We start from the raw sequence: 20,992 nt of genomic DNA on the forward strand, positions 1-20,992 counted from the left end.
ATGTACTTTGCCCTTATTAAAATTTGATACTTTCCTACTAGCAATGTCCATCAACTATCTAATGAAAGAAAGCCTCTCACAGGTTTAAGGAAGTCATATTTATGTATGAAGTGTGAAAGAACAATTTGGTTTTGAAAAAAAATTGAAATGACAGTACAGCTAAAAAGAACCTTAATATTTTGGAGGCAGTTAGATGACACAGTAGATAGGGAAACTTGGTTTAAGTGAGAAAGACTGGAGTTCTAATTTAAACTTAGAGGCTTTTCTAACAGACCCTGGATAAGTCATTTAATCTTAATTTCCTTCAATTTCCTTATCTATTAAGTGGAAGAAACAATAGTAACTACCCACCATAGTTGCTGAGAGTTTCAAATGAGGTGATAATTGTAAAACAGTTATCACAGTGCTTGGACTTAGTAATACTATCTAATGTGTGAGTTGCTATTATTTATATGAGTATAAGCAAGCAATTGAGGGGTGGTATAGACAACTACAACAGTATTAGAATGAAAATCTAGATTTTCTAGATAAGGGATTGACCAATTTCATCAAGAAAGCCACCTCACAAATAAAATAATCCCTCCCTTACAGACAGTATAAAAAATAAGGTATAAGTATACAAAGAATCTGAAGCTAAGGACATTACCCCATTTGATAGAGAAATGTGGCTTAACTATAACAGTTTTTTAAAGATAAAAGACAAGGAAAGGCTAGAAAATGAACAAATAAACAGACAAATAAAAAAAGAAACAATATAGAAATTTATTTTGGTGACAGGAAAGACTAAATCCATGAACTCAGAAGAAGACAACAAAGTCAATACTGCTACATCCAAAACCTCAAAGCAAAAATCTTAATCAGTCTCAAGCACCAAAATAATTATGAGAGTACTCAGAAAACATGTTTAAAATCAAATATCTAAGGTAGAAGAAAAATTGTGAAAAAATGAAAGTGATATAGGAAAATAATGAAAAAGAATCTATAGCTTGTTAAAAGAAGCACAAAATTGCTAATGAAAATAATATCTTAAAAAACAGAATAGGTTAATTGTTTAAAACTAAAGGCACAAAAATCTACTACCGAAAAATGGGTTTAAAAGGCAAAATTGGCCTAATAGAATAAAAAGATGTTCAAATATTCACTGAAGAAAAGAACTAAAAAATATAATTAGCCAAATTAAAGATAAGGTACAGAAGCTCATTGAAGAAAATAATTCACTGAAAATTAGAACTGGGCAAGTGAAAACTAATGACTCTATGAGATATCAAGAAACAAAATCAAAAGCATGAAAAAAAATAGTGAAATATTAGAAGAACAACTGACATGGAAAATGGGTTCAGGAGAGATATTTTTAACAACTATTGTACTACCTAAATGCCATAATATATAAAATGCCCCAAATATAATCTTTCAAGAAATTATCAAGGAGCTAGGAGCTACGATAGTGGAATAAAGGATGTTCTGCTCCTCCAGTTTGTAAGATTAAAAATTAATATCCACTACTCTGAGTATTATATTTTTATAAGATATTACTAATAATAACTTGAAGTAGAGGAAAGGAAACCATCAGTAAAGAGAATTCTGCCTGGACTGCAAAAAGTGGAAGGGCTGAGAGAGAGAGAGAGAGAGAGAGAGAGAGGAGGTATCAAGTTTTTTTGTCGTAAAACTACTCTCAAAAGAATTTAAACTTTGTATTATAGGATAATAATAAACCCCCACACACCCCCGAAGGATGTTAACAAACACAGGGATGATAGAGGAATGCATAGCTGAGTTATGAGGTATATAAATCAATTGCCCTAAGAAAATAAAAAAAAAATTAAAAAATCCAAGTAAAAGAGGAAAAAAACCTTCTGGATGAAATATAAAATATTAAAGTCTTATGTATAAAAATTCTAAGTAAAGGAAAAATAAGCCTATAACAGGTCCTTGAATCAGGGCCTGATTCAAGTGATTTATGTCACATAAACCTATAGTAGCAATTATGTACTTACCCAATCAGCAGCCAGTACTACAGAAAATGTGTCACACTATGAAAGAAAGAAAAGGGACTAGATTTTAGCAGCAAATGGGAAATAGCATTCCCTGGTCTAATTTTACCTTTTCTTTCAGGGATAGGGGATCTAGGATGGCAGCCAAAGTGAGGTGCTTGACAAAAGTGTGGGACAGGGAATACCTGCATCTAACATATGTCAAATAGCCACAAACTTGAACCTGAAGCAAGTGCAGGTCCTTTTGTTTTGGCGCAGAATCTCATCAATCCTACCAGGATTGGTTGGTCTCTTTGACTGTGTTCTTGATTGGCACCATGCAGGTTAACTTTGTGCTTCCTTGACACTGTTCAGTGCCTCTTTTTGTGTTCCCTTCTCCTAGAATCAGAGGACAATCGTTAATAAAAGTCCCATACTTTGTAAACAATGAATGGCACTGTTTCTTTAGTCTAAAGCTTTTGGGTATACATTGACATTAGGGCCAATAGACATGTTAAACTTACTCTATTGAAAAGAAAAAAAAACAACCCTTAATCCTAGTAACATGTGCTTCAAGTAAAAAAATGAGAAAAAATGAAAAAAAACCTCAAATATTATATTGCACATACAAGGGAAAAGAATAACAAAAATGTTTTAAAATAAAAAATATATATATAGATTACAGTTAGTGACACACTGTGTCAACCAAGGTGAACACAAAGGTTTCTCACCCAAAAATGAGATCCATTTCCTTCTTAACTTGGCCATGATCCACAATGGGAGTGCAAATTATTTTCACCAAGTAACAGCTTTATGCAAGAGTAGTACAGCAGGTAATGCACATTGAAAGAAATACAAAAATTCTCAAAATTCACAAATGCACACTTACTGACAATAGTAAACAAACCCATTATAATTAGGATTCACATGAGTTGCTGTGTGACATTTAAAAAAACCTTTGAACTCATGGATACTTGTCATAAGTTCTCCAGATCTAGCCAATCTTTCAATCTTGGTGAAGATTTTTTTAACAAAGTACAGCCATCATTCCAAAATTTGACAGAGGAGCCCAAAAAAAAAAACACAAGCCTCTGTCCTACTGATGAAAACCTTTTGGGTCTAATATGTCACCAAAATTTAGATCATTCTGGTGGAAGGGTAGAGTAAACTGAAGAGTTACAAATATAAAAAACCCATTTAGAAGCTACTAGGGTTCCCAGGAAAATCCTTCCCAACAATGGAATGAGATTATAACCCATTATAGGGTAAGTAAGCTCCTTTTTGGGCACCTCCCTCCCTCTGGTATAAGACTATAACAGTGTAAAAGACCTATATCCTATATGTTCTACCCATTTTAATGTGGAGCCAAGAAATAAATAATGAAAATCACTTCATTATATTTTTGATGAATGTGAAGATGGGGAAATACAACAATGCTATTGCACTTTACTTCAACTACTAAATGTATCCTTGCCTCTTGTTACAAACAACTCAAAGGCAGGCAAATGATCAGTCAGAGATATGGATGCTACTAGATATCAGAAAATCACTTCTTAAGACCCCTTTCCTTAAATCAACCCAGATATTTAGGTCATCAAATTCTTTAAAGGTTGTATTCAGGTTGTAATCAGTTTGATGGAGTTCATCCATCATCATCTATGTGACAATTAACAAATGCAAAAAGGAATAAAAGGTTGTTAAGGAAACATTGGCTATTATTACAGAAAAGAAAAATGACAAAACTTGGACATTGTTGAAATAGATTTGAACTGATTTAGTCATTCTATTTTTTTATTTAAACCATTACTTCTGTCTTAGAATCAATATTGTGTATTGGTTCTAAGGCAGAGAAGCAGTAGGGGATAGGCAACAGGGTTAAGTGACTTGCCCATGGTCACATAGCTAGGAAGCATCTGAGGTCAAATTTGAACCCAGCACCTCCCCTCTCTAGGCCTGGTTCTCAAACCATTGAGGCATCCAGCTGCCCCCTAATGATTTAGTCATTCTAGAAAGGAATTTACATCTGTGCCCAAAGGGCTATAAAATTGTATATACTATTTGATCCAGTAATACTATTAATAGGCCTGTATCAATAAGAAAAGGTACTTAAATGTCCAAAAATATTCATAGCAGTTATTTTTGTGGTGGCAAAGAATTTGAAAATGAGGGCATACTCATTAATTGGGAAATGACTAAGCTGTGATATATGAATGTAATAGAATATTATTGTGGTATAAAAAATGAGGAGGAGGATTTTATAAAAACCTAAAGGACTTACATGAACTGATGCAAAGTAAAATAAAACAGAATCTGAAAATATTGTACACAGTAATAACATTTTTTGTACTATGAATAATTGTGAATAACTTCATTATTCTCAGCAATACAATGGATCCAAGACAATCTCATAGAACTGATGAGAAAAATCCCACCTGTTTCCACAGAAATAACTCATGAGTTTTAATCTAGATGAAATCATTTTCTGTATTAATTTTTGTCTGAGTTTTCTTCAATATACAATAAAAAGAATTAATATATATAAATGTTTTACATAATTTACATATAAAATCTATCTCAAACAACTTAATGCCTCAGCAAGGGAGAAAGGGGATGGAAAGAGGGAGAGAATTCAGGTGTCATAATGTCAAAATAATGTTGAAATTTTTAATTACATATCATTGAGGAAGAAATAAAATGTTATTAAAATATGGTATAAGCAGGGGGCAGCTGGGTATCTCAGTGGATTGAGAACCAGGCCTGGAGACGGGAGGTCCTAGGTTCAAATCTGACCTCAGCCACTTCTTAGCTGTGTGACCCTGGGCAAGTCACTTGACCCCCATTGCCTAGCCCTTGCCACTCTTCTGCCTTGGAGCCAATGCACAGTATTGACTCCAAGATGGAAGGTAAGGGTTTAATAAAAAAAAAAATATGGTATAAGCAGTCTTTCACCCTCGGAACACAGTTTTAAGAAACTCCAACTCTAGACTACTTTAAGGTAAGTGTGGGGCATAAGGGGAATAGTCTTCTAAACTTTTATCCTCATGAAAGTTAGATAATTTTTTTCATAAAAGATAAATTGAAATTATCCTTGAGACTTAATTGGTTAATGAGATTAATCATTCCACCTATTAATGTTACTTCCTGATATTCTGACTAGTAATTAGAAGTTCCCGGTGCTGTCTAATGCTTTGGTTTAATCAACTCAGATTACCCTTTATGGATAGTATTTTTTTTTTAGACATCTTCCTGTTATGGCTAAATAAATCTCTTTTTAAGCTACAGAACAAGTTTCTTATTACATTCTAATATCAAAAATAAAATATCAAAATACACATAGAAATACTTAAAGGAACACATATGAAGTTAAGCAGTTTCAGAAAAATAACTTACGTAAAGATCGAGTAATAGATTTTGGAAAAGAAATAAACAAGCGATTATGGACTTACAATGTTCAATTAAAACTCTAAAGAAAACATAGAAATGTGTATTTTTTAAAATTAAGAGACTATGTTATATAGATATAGATATACAGTAATACTTCAGTTTTTGTTGACATTGGTTATTGTTGGATACAGCTATCCAGTTTTACTCCATTTTTTCCTTGAAAAATTTGTCTAGGTTCTTGTTGGTTGCTTTGAATTTTGTTGGTGTGCCCACTTGACCTTGATGCTAATTTTGTGAAAACAAAGAGTGACCCACATGTTTCTTCTCCTGCTCAGTGTGAGCAATACACATATTGAAAAGCAAATACAAAGTAAATGCACTGATCCATACAGATAGCAAACGAAAATCTGATAAAGCATATGGAGGAGAATATATAACTGATAATATACAAAATGAATGATTCCTCTCATTGGGAGCAAGAGATCTCATCTCAATCAAGTAGAAATTCTCCCATAGTATCTGAGCTGAGAAGAAGGACATAACGAAAGTAACAACTCCTCTATATGTCAGTTTCTTTCCAAAGTCTTGCAGACAATGCCTTCACACTTAAGGTCCTTATGAAGGAGGATTCCCTTTCCAAACAATAATCTCTTCCTTTCCTCCTTGTTGAGTTCCATAAGTCAAGAAGAGTCTTCAGAAAGGTGTAAAAGTTAAATTTGTTTCTCTACTAAAATTATTATATTTTATGAGGTTTATTAATGATTATTAGAAATCAAGGATACAAAATAATAAACCACATGCCTAGGGCACGATTAGCCCATTCACAGCCTACTTATAACATGTGGCAATCTCTGAGTAGAAGAAGATAGAGCTCTTGAGAGGCAGAGAGCTCTTTAATTAATAAATTGTGATCTCGTTAAGGTGGAGACTCAGGTGAGATTATAGGGAATTCTGGAAAGTACCAAGGACTTCTGGGGATTAAAGTCTGGGGTTCAAATCTCCATTTTTACAAGGGCAAATTCCATATTAAATGTTCATTTATTCTTTATGTGGTCTTTTATATTGTATTTTGTGTTTTGAATTTCTGTAATTATATATTTTGTACTTGCACTTGTGCAAATATGTTTTCATGGATTATATGTTTTCATTGACATTTTCTTTTCTTTGATTAATATCCCTAGTTCAGGTTAGCATAGATAAGGGGTAGCAATAAGAATAGGATAAGAGAAGTGTTAGATTAAGACTATATGGGGGGGAAATAATAATAATAATAATGTTAGGTATAGCTTTAGAATTACATAGAAGGGGGAAATTATAAGGATGATATTAGAAATTGGGTCTTGTTATATTAATTTAAAGATAAGAAGTAGAGAAGCTGAACTTAAGAAAGAATTGGTGTTTGAAGCAGATATGAGACAGAGTGTCAGTTTCAATTGTTGAAAGTTTAACAGTTTATGTGGCAGTTACTCTCTGGGAGTGTTACACTGAGAGAGTGAGCAGTTACACTCTGAGTGGTAAGAGCAGATAACATCTTCTTTTTTTCTCTCTCTCACTGTGTGAGGTAGAAGGAAAGGAGGAAAAGACCTGAGAAAGCTAAGTGTTTTTTTTTTTCCTTTTCCAACTTGGGAAACACTAGTGACTTCATATTGCTGTTTTCATAGCTTGTTTTATCTTGGAGAAGACCAAAGAAAGACCTGGTCCTTGGTTTAGACTCTGTTAAGTCTGTTAAGGCTCAGAATCCTAACTTGGTTCTTGCTAAAGCTCAGCCAGCTAGCCTTTTTTTGTTATTTTTTTTGTTATTTTTATAACTTCAAGACAAAGTTAATAATTATGAGGATTAGAGTGTAAATTTATCGTGGAATAGGAAAAATTGGGGTTTGTCTGATTAGGAAGGATTAGTGTAGCTTGTGGACACAGGAGAAGTGGTTACTTGTGGAACCAGGGAGTTTTATTTGCATGGAGTTAGAATATCTTAGTTAGAAATCCTTCTATATATTTTCAATAGTTTATTTTTTATAACAAGGGTCTCCTTAGCATCCTTGGGCATGGCCCTGTAAAATTTCAAATTAATCTCAAATAATTTTTTTTATTTTAAGAGAGATTTATTAATGATCATTAGAAATAAAGAAATAGAAAGGTAAGAAAATTAAAAAAAAACACATGCCCATGACTAATCAGGCTGTTCAAAATCCCCGCTTACCAACACAGTTGTCTATAAGACTAGTTAATATGACCAAAAAAAAGGAAAATGAAAAATACTGGGGTGATTGTGAGAAAATTGGAGCAATAATCCACTACAGGTATAATTGTGAGCTAATAGAACCATTCTAGAGAAAAATTTGGAACCCCATCCAAAAGACCACCAATCTATGCAAAACCTTTGATCCAGCAATACTGCTACTATGTTTGTATCAGAAAGAAATAAAAGAGAGAGGAAAAGAAACTATTTTCACAAACTTATAAATTGCATCTTTTTGTGGTGAAAAAAATTGGAAACTGAAGGGATATCCACCCACCAGAGAATGGCAGGTCAAGTTTTGGTATATGATTGTAATGGAATTCTTATTATTCCATAAGAAATTACAAACAAGATGACTAAAAAATGTAGACTTACATCAAATGATGCAAAGTGTAGTGAGCAGAACCAGGAGAACATTGTACACAGTAACAGCAATGTTGTAGGATGATCAATTATAAATGACAACTTTTATCATCAATATAAGGATCAAAAGACAACTCTAAGGAACTCGTGATGGAAATTGCTTTCCACTGTCATATAAGGAATGAAGAGAATTTGGATTCAGATTGAAGCATATCATTCTTTATTTCCTTCATGGTTTTTCTCTAATATAATCAATATGTCTTCTTTCACAACATGATAAATGTGGAAATATTTATTATATATTACCACATGTACAAGCTATATCTTATTTGCGGATAATTTGGGGAGTTTTGAGGAATGAAAGGGGAAGAACAAGGATAAAAAATATCAGAAAATAATTATTAAAATTGCATCTACATTCAATCCATAAACATATAACAGAAAAAATGTGTCCCAAAAGAAATACATATAGACATTTACCCTTCATTTTTCCTATAATTGCTTTTTAAAGCCTAACTATAAATGGATATATTATAATCAGAGTGATAAGGAAACTCAATTTCTCATCTGTAGCTTGTTTTTTACTTCATGGAAAATCATTCCCCTTGCTCTATAAGTACTCATCACTACTTAACTTACTGTGTGCATTGTCTACACCACCACCCCTCCATGTTGCAAACTCCTTAGGACAAAGGTTGTCCTTTTCTTTATTTTAATTAATGTGGGTTAATATATTACCTGGCATATAGTATGTTCTAAAAATATTTATTGAATTGAATTTAATAGTGAAATTTACTCCAAAAAACTCCATGAAATTTAATTGATACCTATGTGGTCAAATACAACACCTCACAATATAATTTCTCAGTTGATCTTTCTCATTTGCTAATTCTCATGTATTTTGACACAGATAATTGGAGTTATTGGTTTCAATATCAGATTTTATTCCTGGAATTTTCCCACTATTCATTTCTAGTCACCTCAAAATTATATTCTCTTTCCTACTTTTAATTCTAGGATTTTAGCTTGTTAACAATTAACATTTCATTATATTTTTACAACATTTTAATATAAATCACTTGCTGTAGAATTATAAGACACCAGGTAAATATCATTCTTACATTTTTAAAAAGCCTTTCCAATTTCAATTCCAAAATTCAGGATTGTATGGATTCCAAAATTTTCTTAATCATCTTTATCTCAAGTAATAGAGAAGGAGAAAGAATATAAGGAACTAACAATAGGAATTGAAAGATACTTATATGAAATCCTAGAAACCATAGGATTGCCTATTTAGGATGACTCAGTTCAGAATTACCTAAGGAATATAAAATAACAAATGGAGTATCATAAGGATGAAAAATCAAAACTTTCAAGCATTATATAGTATATAGAAGGAGATCTAGTTCTGCTCATATTCAAACAACAGTTCTCTTTAATATATATGTGGCAGGTGGACGGATATATGGATATATAGTTTGTATAAATTTGCAATTATTTGTAATGAAATTTCTAAATTATGTGTCAAGACAATATTGTCCTTCTACTGGAAAAAAGTCTCTATTACCTCTCTTTCAAACTAGCCAACTTGATGTTCTTGGTATATAAAATTCCATCTCCTGGATCTTTATCTTTGCATGATGTACATCAATCTTGGAATATCTTCTTCATAAACTTCTTGGAATTTTTATTATCCTTCGAAGCTGAGCTCAAGTGGCATCATCTACATTAAGCCTATCATGATCCCTCTAATTTCTAGTGCCTTTTCTCTCCCAGAAATTATTTAGCATTACACACATCTTTAAATATGTATATATGTACATATACACACATATGCATATCCCTAAAAATACACACTAAAGGACAAAAAATCTCTTATTCAAAACAATATAAAAGTGAAGAATTGTTGGCTTGCCATACATGCAAACCACATGAATATCTATGTGTATAATGATACAACTTTATATTAAATATTGAAGTAAAAATAGGTCTCAAAAATTATACTGTCTAATTGAAGTATTTTCATATGTTTCCACTCATATAATTTAGAATTGGAAGTCACCTTAGAAATCAGTTATTCTACTACTCCTCAATTTATAATGAGGACACTGGCATATATGTGTGCTTCAGATTTACTTATGTAGGTTCATGTTATTTCTTCTAATAGAATATAAGCTCTTTAAGAACATACATTATTTTCTCAATAATCTTTGTTTCCTTAGTACTTAAGAGAGTGCCTGGAACAACATTGACACAACAGATAATTAATGAATGAAAAATTAATCAAGGAAGTGATAATCCAAATCATGCTTAAAGACCATCAACTGAAAGAGAATCAAGAACCTCTTCACTAAATCCACTTCTGCATAGCACCAATTCGGAAATTTATTTTGTTTTGTTTCTTTTTATACCTGATACCATCCAGTTTAGTTTTTCCTTTTTTACAACTTTAAATCTTTCATTTTTCTTCCTTCTTGAATCAGAACAAGTTCAAGTTCTCTTCCACATGACTACCTACAAATATTTGAAAACAGTCATCATACCCCACTTAGGTGGCTAAACATACCTAATATATCCTATATTTACACAAGAGGGGATTTGCTCATCAAATTAAACATTTAAAGTTGTTTGATATAGTTGCCAGGTTGAACTAGCTCAATCAATAAAATAAGAAAAATTTTCAAAGTTTTCTTTATTAGTACAGATCCATCAAAGTCACATAGAAAGAGGCTAGGGAAGTAGTAATGACAATTCAATAGGTATTTGAAGGATAAACAAGATTGCTATAGGCTCACATATGCTCATGAATACTTTTTTTTTAAGATAAAGTCAAAAGATCTGTGTTCAAATTCTTGCACTATAATTTACTAGTTAATCATTTATTCCTGATCTAGGCCAAATCATTGGAACTATCTGGGCATCTGTGTCCTCATTTGTAAAATTAGGGGCATTAGAATAATTAATATCTATGATCCCTTTGAGTCCTAAAAGATATATAAGCAAGCACAAACATTGCCTTGAATGTTTACTGTAAAGTTGTGCCATTATACATAAACTATCCATGTGAGCATGCATGTATGTTAAGGCAACAATTCTTTACTTCTATATGGTTTAGGATAGTAAGATATCCCCCCCCTATAGTATTAAGGTTCTTTCCCTGATCCACATGAATGATATTTTGATCAGAATCTTTTAAATAATCTCACCTTTTCTTATGCTCTGGCTTTGGTTCATTAACTTTTCACCTGGGGAATATAGTAAACAGAGAAAAATCAATTATGACTCAATCCAGTTCTTGAAAGTTTCTAGAAGACTTGTTCAACACAGGAATCATGACTCTAGAGATTTCTCTTTTGCAGAGAGTATATATTAACTTTGCCAGTTAATCTGTTCTGTCTCTTTTCCTGTCTTTCATCCTAGACTTCCAGCCTCATTACCCCTATGTAAGCCTAGCCTTATTAAAAAGATCTGAAATATTGTAGCTTCAAATGTTACTTGTGATGTACAATATAACTTTCTCCTCTATATTCATAGCACATTTTACTTATTTCTTTATATCTTATTTCTCTCCTTGAGACTTGCCCTCCAAAGAAATGTGAGAAATATAGATTTAATACATTATTTCTTATAAAATAATGAAATCCTATTAGTAGTCATCCCAAATTCTATTGGTATGTGAGTTTTGAAAATTACATGACTTTTATTGAAAATAAAGGACAATATATTTTCTGACTCTAGCACCTGAAGTCTTCCTTGTCTTAGAATAATTACTTAATTAGGTAAATAAATATAACAAGGAGCCCTGAGAGGCAGGAAGTTTGAAGACTAAATTTCCAAAATTCTCCCCTCACCTGTTATAGGTAGATTTCTGATAACCAGGTCTTACAGTTGTGGCCAAGAGCAGAAGTCATGGGAATAGAAGAATCCAGAAATCTTGATTGGATGTGGATGTAAACCCAACAGTGTTGCCCTGAGGAGAATAGGATCCTATGAAAGTGGGACCAGAGATACCATTTACATGGAATATTACAAAATTAGAAAGTGTAATAGTATTTTACTTTGTCATTTTAATAATATTATTTTATACACAATATGCAATAATACAAACAGGAAGCCAACTTGAATACTTTTATTACAAAATAATGGTGCCATGGTTTTGTCACTGGTAGAAAATTAGAGCAAATTTCCAAGGGGAGTGCATCCTACATAAGTTCAATTCTTTTTTTTTTTCTTGTTGAAAGTCTCAGGTAAAATAGTTTACCATCTGAAAGTAGCAAAGCAGATTTAGATTTTAGGATTGATCAGTAAACTTCCTATGTAAACACCATGCGAATTAAATAAAATATACCCCAATGCAAATATTAGGTTACTATGACAAAAAAATAAACTAAAAAATCCCAAAGAAAAGCATTGTGAGAAAGCAAAGTCAACAATATATATTTGATGGCTTGGAGAAGCCAGGGTACAAGGAAATGTGGAGCCAGTTGAAACTGGCTTACAAAAGCTGATAGTTAGATATTCATTACAATAATTCATATTTGAGAAGTTGGCAAATGGGATATATCAATACATAATTTGTTGGTTAATTGATAGCCTCAAGAAAAGAATGGAGAAAATGTGAATAATGTTTATTAAAATTAAATATTTGTCCTGCATAATTTTTCTAGTCATTTGTTAAACATACATACTTAAAATTTATAAGGAAACTATAGGTAGATGGATAGGTACAGATAGATATAAGTATATAATAGATATCTATATATATACATAGATATAGGTATAGATCTGATAGAGTATGAAACATAGGGGTAAGGTAGAACTTTAGTATGTATCATTATTGTTACGATTTTATTATTTTATTGGTTCTTTACTGAAGGTAAAACTTTTTATGCAGTATCTACATATTCCTGCTTGTTTCTGTATAAAATACCTCCATTAAAAATAGGTAATATTCTGTAGAGAGTTTACTGAATGTAGGATCATGACATCCTCCTTTACATATTTACTAGTTGTGTGACCATGAGTAAGTCATTCTCAACCTCAGTTTTATCATCAATAGATTGAAAATAACAATAATACCCAACAATCAGAGTAGTAAGAATCAACATATAAATGTTTATAAGCATCACTATATAAAATTTTATAAATTATTATTGGTTATCAATAGCCTTACCTATGCTCAGGAAAAGAGAAATTCAAGAAAAAACAGGATTTCCCAGATTAGTATCTTAAGAGTTGATGGTTGTGGAATAAATCCATACAAGTCCATGATTAGGATCCAGGGGTTAGTAATATGGGTTCCATAGAATATATCTTGGGAAGTTTTTGAATTTGGATTGGAAATGATTTTTATTTCAAAATAATTGGCTTAGTTTATAATCATATTAATCTTATGGCTTTAAAATGCTATTCTGGGACAGAATTGCCCTTTGCCAATCTGCCAAATGGCTCTTAAACAACAACAACAACAATCAAGAAGATTCTCTCTCTTAGACAGTTAATTAGGGCAGATAACCAGGGAAAGAGACCTTAGAGAGGGAAGATCATCCACTTTCTGAGAATCAGTCTAACATTTCCTCAGCATGCCCTTTCAACTGGGTGAATTGTCATACCTTAAGAGGAAGAAGATAATGAATATCTTTGTTGTCCCTACACTAAGATTCTGAATTTCCTCTCTCACACTGAATATTTGTGCACCATAATTGTTATGGGCAGGAAGGATATCTTGGGGTTCAGGAAGGATGCCTTTTGCAAGCATGCAATGACTCCAAAATTTAACTTAAAAACAAAAAGATTTATTAATTTAGAAAGTAATGTTGAGAGTGGCCAGGAGGATAGCAAGGTAGAACAGCAAGGTGGGGAGCAGTTCCCTGGGAGGACAGCATGAAAGGAAAGGCTGTTCCCCCATGGGGACAGCATGGATAGAGAGACTGTCCCCCAGTTGAAATCAGTTCTGGGGATTATATACTCTTTAAAACAGAGTTACTAGTCACTCAGGCATGAGGTGGGGTGATCATACTGGGGTCTGCCTGGGGACATAAAGATTCCTTAGTTTTAGGAAACAAACAGATGTCTGATAGGATCGAGGTGTGGCTTGAAGGTGCATCTTTCTGTCCATCTAGAGGATGATCAAAGGAACATAGCCATCTCAGGACCCTAGAGGAGTCATTGGATGTTTTTAGTCTCAGAGTCAGGAAAAACAACAAGGGAGTTCCCCTGACAATAGTTCACCTGGGTTTCTGGGGTACAGTGCCCATGTCAATAATTATATCTATTTCCCTCTATATACTGTCAACATGGAAATCTAGAGATTCACAGTTTATTTAGTTTGAGTGTAGAAACCCCAGGTTTTGACCTTGTCACAGGAGAGGTTTCCCCCTGAGGGAAGGTCCCACTTCACCAGACAAAATCCACTTCAGCTTTGGCGCAGTAGGTAGCGAGTCAGTCTCGGGAGCTGAAGGTCCTTAGTTTGATCCTCAGAAGGAGGGTGTGATATACTGGGAAAAGCTTCTGGAGACAAAAGAGCTACTTGACTTTGGTTGGGATTTACCTCCCCACCTGAAGTGGATGTCTATTGTCTGGTTAAGAGGGACCTTCCCTCAGGGGGAAACCTTTCCTGTGACAAGGTCAAAACCTGGAGTTTCTACCTCCCAACTAAATAAACTGGGGGATCTCTAGATTTCCATGTTGACAATACATGTTTTGAGGTATTGATGTTACTTCAGTAAAATTTCCAAATCAAATTGTAAGTCCCTCAAGAGGCTTGGTATGAACACCTCATGGTCCAGTAGGTCTTTCCCCCTTATATTTATCACCTCATAAAATTCAGAAGACTCCTCCAATTCCATTAAATTCATAATTAATTAAAAATTTTAATTTCTCAGGTAATTATTTTAAAATATTAAAGTTCTAAATTATACCTGTCAGAGTAAAATGATTTTGATTATTTTATTTATTTTTCTTTAAGCTGTTTTATTCAATGCAGAGAGAAGTGTGTTTATGAAGATGGCAAGAGAGAAATTACATTTAATTTAAAGATAAGGAAAAAAATCACTCTACATTTTAATTCATTTTTTAAATACTTTTTTTTTTTCCTCTCAGGTTCCAACAAGAACCTAAAAGAGTAGCCTGAATGTTCCAGGTCTGATTCACTTCGGCTTTTTATGGAAACTCATTAATCAATAAACATCTAATTATATTTTTCTTTCACAAGATGAAATTACTAAATGATTCCACTGGATTGAACATGTCCATTTGGAACTCGTAAAAGGTTCATCAGAGGGAGGGCTAGAATGATGCTAAAGAAAAATCACCTAACTGAATAGACCTGGCCTATTGCAAGCATTTTCTTTCCAGCTACAGCTTGGCTCTGACCTCAATTCCCTGGTTCACTCCCCACAGCTGTTCCAAGCCTGAGTCCTTTAATTTTTTCCTTCTCTTATACTCCTCTGCCATTTATGACAGATAAGTTTACATCTTACTTTATTGAAAAGATTGATCTCCATAGCCTTCATTGTCATTGAACATCACTCTGTCACTATTTCTACTTCCTTCTCCTTTTCTATAACTTTAGGAAAAGCTAACTGTTTTTTTCCTCTAAAGGGAACTTTTCTTGGAGTTCAGGTACATTGGCAATTGCTCCCATCTTTCTTGCTGCTGTTATTTACCAATACACACTAAGCTCATTCTTACCCATATTTTTCTTTTTTTTTTCTTCAATGTCCTCTTGCATTCTCTGAAAACCCAGATCAGATTAGTTCTTTTTTGCACCTAGATGGAGGCAACTTCTCCTTGTAATCTTCCCAGTCTAACATCCTACATTGATCTGTCTTTTGCTTTTAATGCCATTATTATTGTCAACTCTGAAAAACACAGAACCACTAAAGTAGTTGGGAAGACCAAGTCTTTAATCAGGACAAGTGCACAGAGAGTCAAACACTTTATACAACACAGAGCCAAAGCTCTGAGACTCTGGGAACCATATCTCTGGGAAAACATACCACCAAAGGACATTTCCCAAAGAGTAATAGAATTTGGGGTGGCTGATATACCTTTTGGGGAGCAAAGGACAGGGAAATATGATTGATTAGCTTTACAATGAACTCAAGGAAAAGAGGGGTCCTAGGAGGCTCCCTGCTCTACAGTGGATAGAAAAGGATGATTTTAGCCAGGGGCTTGGCTACCTGGGAGAGGTCTCTGATACAAAGGGAGAAACCTCTAACACAAAAAGGGTAGTTAAGATTTGATTATCTACTAATCTTACCTAAACTGGGATCATTATGTCCTTTTTTTGTACAAGTTTATTGTTCAGTCAGAGCCTGAATCAGTCTGAGACTTCCCTTAAGGCAAGTTCTCAAGGAATGAGGACAAACTTAGGGGTTCTAAAAACACAGTTGACACTATTCAAAAAAACACTATATCTTTAAATTATTCATGAATACATGACTAATATACATCTCTTTATGGTGTATTCTGGATATATCATGGCAAGTGCCATGTAGCTAATAGAAACTAGATAAAGTTTTGTTGTCATTCAAGTATATATCTTTTCTTCTTAAGTATAACAATACTTTTTCAGAATAATATATTTTATTATATGCTATTCAACAATACAAACAAACAAACAAACAAAAAACACTGACTAAAGGGCCAGAGAATTGGGTTCAAATCCTGCTTCTGATCTTGTCAGCTTTGTTTATGGAATCCCCAAGTTTGCCCCTGTCCCATGGGAACTTACTTTGGGGAAAGTCTCAGACTGACCTTTGCCTTAGACTGAACAAGGAACCACCAAGCATCCATTAAACACCCTAAAGAGGAATGATAGAAATACTCAAATCTTAAGTGCCCTTTTGTCTTAGAAGTTTCTTTCCTTGTTTTAGAGGCATCTTCCAGGGACTCCAGCCTGGGCTGGAATCATACTTTCCCTGTGTCCATTGTAAACCTATCTTTTAAACCTTTCTGTCCTTTATTCCCAATCAATGTATATAAGACCCCAAGTTCTTCAATTCATGGGAAAATCTACTTTCAAGGTGCTTTTCCCAAAAAATAATATTCCTTGAGTGCCAGAGATTTATCTCCCTGTGGTATCTAGCACAGAACTCTGTGAAGTGGCTGACTGGAGCATTGTCTTCCTTGTCCTGATCAAAGACTTTTTCTTTCTAACTACTTTTGGGGTTCTTTGGTTTTAAAGGTTGACACTTTATACCTGGATGATGTTGCACAAGTCCATTAACCTCCTTGGGCCTTAGTTTCCTCACTTACCAAAATAGGGTGAATGGAGTTGAACTCTGAATCAAGTTATTGTATGTTCCAATGAAGGAGAATGTATTACATTCCTACTATGTGCAAGGCTAAATGCTTGGCACTGGAAATTTAGAGGCAAAAATTAAACACAACCCATGCTCTCAGCGCCTCAAGGAACTTATATGCTACTGGGGAAATAGAACATGTTAAAAAAAGGAAGACAACAGTTGATAATTTGGGGAAGTCTTCTCACAGTTTCTATAGTATATAAACTGAATATTAATAGGATTTTAAATTAGTTTAAGGAGAGAGTATATTCCAGGAATGAGTAGTAGCATACCAGAAAAAAATGAAATTGAGATAAGGAATGCACTTTGGAAAAGCCTGCCATGACTTTAACACTGCTGGCAAAGCCTTAGAAGACTTGAGATTGTCTCTGTGCCAAGATGATGCAGTGTAGTGGAATATGAATTACCTGCTTCAGATCTGTAGGCCAGCATCCAAGGCTGGTCTATGTAAGGAAAATATATAAACCCAACAGTATTTAACCGTAATGTAGGATGCATAAAATTAAAAAAAAATTAGCTATTTCAAAATAATTGGTTTTCTTTATAATCTTATATATTTTATTTATTTAAAAATATAACTATATAAAGGTATCCATAGACTTCCAGTTTGCCAGATGGTTCCATGACACCAAAAAGATTAAGAACATCTGCCTTCATGTTCATGTTCATTTCACAAAAGCATTTTGTTCTTTCCTTTCAGATATATAGCTCATCTTCTTATCTTCATTTTGGGTTCATTAATGGCAGGAATCATATCTTTGGTTATATATCTCTCTCTCTCTCTCTCTATATATATATATAGATATACCATAAATGATTGAAAAGTGTCATGGTACAGTGCAAAGTGATATGAATTCATTATTAAATGGTTTGAACTGGGATTTCATATTTTTAATTGTATAACCTATTTAGGCTTCATCTATTATCATAGCCTCTAAGACTAGAGAAGTGACAGTCTTTCTATTCTATGTCCTGATCAGAATACAAATGGAATTTTGCATTCAGTTTTTGGTGGTACATTTTAGAAAAAAAATGTTGACAAGCTGAGTAGCATCCAGAGAAGGACAGCCAGGGTAGTAATAAGGCTACTGAGACTGTATCAAATGACAATCAGTACAAGGAACTAGCGATATTGAGGATAGAGAAGACAAAGGAGTGTCCTGGTATCAGTCTTAAAAGTATTTGCATAGTTATCATATTTAATAGAGATTCATTTCTTTTTTTTTTAATTTTTGGTACCAGAATGGTAGAAAAAGCTATAGTGGAAGCAACATGGGCATTGTATCCCCAGAAACTCAGGCAAACTATCATTAGGGAAATTCCCTTGCTCCCTTACATCCTTGTGACTCTGAGCCTAAAAACATCCAATGACCCCTCTAGGGTCCTGAGATGATTGTCCTCCTTTGATTGATCTCTAGATTTAAGATGGACAGAGAGATGCACCTCCAGGCTACACCTTGATCAAGGAATCTTTATGTCTCCAGGCAGACCCCAATCAGATGATCACCCAACCTCACCAAATGCCTGAGTGACCAACACTCTGTTGTAAAAAGTATAAAATCCCCAGAACTGATGTTGTCTGGGGGACAGCTTTTCCATCCATGCTGTCCTCCCAGGGAACTGCTCCCCATCTTGTTGTTCCACCTTGCTATCCTCCTGGCCATTCTCAACATTACTACCTAAATTAATAAATTTCTCTTTTTGTTTTTAGGCTAGGTTATGGAGTCTTACATTTTTGCAAAAGGTATCCCCAGGGTTACACATCTGCACCTGCTCACCCCCCACAACAGAAGGATAAAAGTTGGTATTAGCCAGATTTAAATTGGCTTTATGGAAGAATAAGTGGAAGAAGGAAAATTTAATACAAATAGAATCATCCAAAAATGGAGGCATTACCCTTTAGAGTAAAGGATAGATGACCATTTAGTTAGGTCAGCCTTGTTGAGGTAGTGAAAGAGATGGATTTGATTTCCGTTTGACCATGAGATTCTGTGCTCTCTCTTTCTATCTTATTAAATATTTATGGATCAATATTACATCTCTTTTCTTGTTCTCCCTTATATCTTTTGAAGTAGAAGTACTTATATACCATGAGTAAAAGGTTCAAACCCAGTCCAAAATCCCTCCAGCAGCTCGGCATATGCATGTATATTTATATGACTATTTCCAAAAAGAATTCACAAATGTACTTTATAATTGCAAAAGTTTAGAGAGGTCATGGTTCTACTAAGAAGGGGAGACATCATTTAAAATATGGTTATCCTTGCCTTCTGAGGTAAATCAGTTTGACACAGTCCCCAAACTACTTCCAAATATTAATACAGCATGTAAAATACATCAGGATTTTAGTTTAAACTGAACTTCAGTGCTCTGAAAACTACTTCAAATGACTACGATTTGAAGGGCTAACTTTTAGCCTCAGACAATGTCAGGGATGGAAAAAACAAAGAAGACAAAATGGAATTCTAACTCAAATACTCTATGTGAGTTAAATGGATGAGTACTCACCTAGAAGAGGTCTGAATGGAATGCTTTTCAGTGACCACCTGCAGTGGAATTTATAGTTTCTACACTGAGAAAGCCCTGCATATCTCATGATCCAAACAATATGTTTTATTCCAGACTTAAGTTTTGTCTGCATTGCTAGACGTAGTGTAATTATTGGAAGGGTGAAGGTGTGAATTTATTCAGTGTGCTGCTTGCTTTTGTCCGTATTATTCCATATCTATATTTTTCTTTCATTTATCCCACTCACCCACCCCTGTCATTGGGACCTTTGGTGAGTTAGACTGTAAAATATTTTTTTCTTGGAAGTTATTGTACTTGGACCAACATGAGTCTGGGTTAAAGGAAATGCTAATACAATGGTTCAAATGGCAAAATATCAAAATAGAAGAGTCTAAAATTTAGATTGTAGGCAGAACTTCAATTGTGAGCCCATGCCTAGAGTCAGAACATGGGAGTGAGGCAAAAGCCTAGTTATTTTGGGGAGGTAACCTGGTAGTATCATTGCAAACATAAACTAGCCATGAGTAGAAATGGATATGCTACCTTGGGAGATTAGTGTACCCCTTCTGTGGAAGTTTTTAGTCAAAGTCTACATGATTATTTGTCAGCTATTTTTAGAAGGGATTAATATTCAAAGACAGAATGGGGAGCTTGGTTCTTGAAATCATTTCCAATTCTGAGTTTCTGTGGTCCTAAGAATTTTATATTTAGCCATATTATATTTCATCCTCTCAGGTTAGACTTCTAGGTGGTTGAGAAACATTGGGATCCTAACTATGATATACAGCTTATGAGATACCTTTCATTTTTATGTCATCTGCAAACTTGATAAGTATTCTTTCTAAACCTTCATCCAAGTTATTCACAATAAATAATGGAAACAGATTCCTTAGGCTATTCACTATTGGCTTTCCTCCAAATTGTCATGCACCCATTTATAATACCTTTCTTTGTTTGGTCATTTAACCAACCCCATATCAAATAAACTGGATTCTGAATAGCCTTCATCTCTATCGTTATACTCATGAATATCACAAGAAACTCAGCGAACATATTGCTCAGTCTAGGTATAACATGTTTTTAGAGCTATCTGATCCTCTTATCTTACAGTTTTATCAAAAAGAACACAAATAAAACAAATAATTGAAGTTTCATCTATCATGACTGTTCTTGTAAAAGCCAAACTAGTTCTAAACATTCCCAAGGTTAAGATGGCA

General features: G+C 33.8%; 1 long non-coding RNA gene across 1 annotated transcript in view; it reads right to left on the reverse strand.

Moving 5' to 3' along the window:
• Positions 1–11,161: 11,161 nt before the first annotated feature.
• The window catches only part of LOC107651193 (uncharacterized), a 71,051-nt gene continuing 61,220 nt past the window's right edge, over positions 11,162–20,992 (reverse strand). Inside the window, exons 5-6 of the long non-coding RNA XR_008916694.1 lie at positions 11,808–11,943; positions 11,162–11,201 (exon numbers count right to left, since the gene is read on the reverse strand). This is a non-coding gene — a long non-coding RNA (uncharacterized LOC107651193). The remainder of the gene's footprint in view (positions 11,202–11,807; positions 11,944–20,992) is intronic.

The sequence above is a fragment of the Monodelphis domestica genome, chromosome 2, assembly GCF_027887165.1.
Source record: "Monodelphis domestica isolate mMonDom1 chromosome 2, mMonDom1.pri, whole genome shotgun sequence".
In the NCBI taxonomy this organism is placed as follows: Eukaryota; Metazoa; Chordata; class Mammalia; order Didelphimorphia; family Didelphidae; genus Monodelphis; species Monodelphis domestica.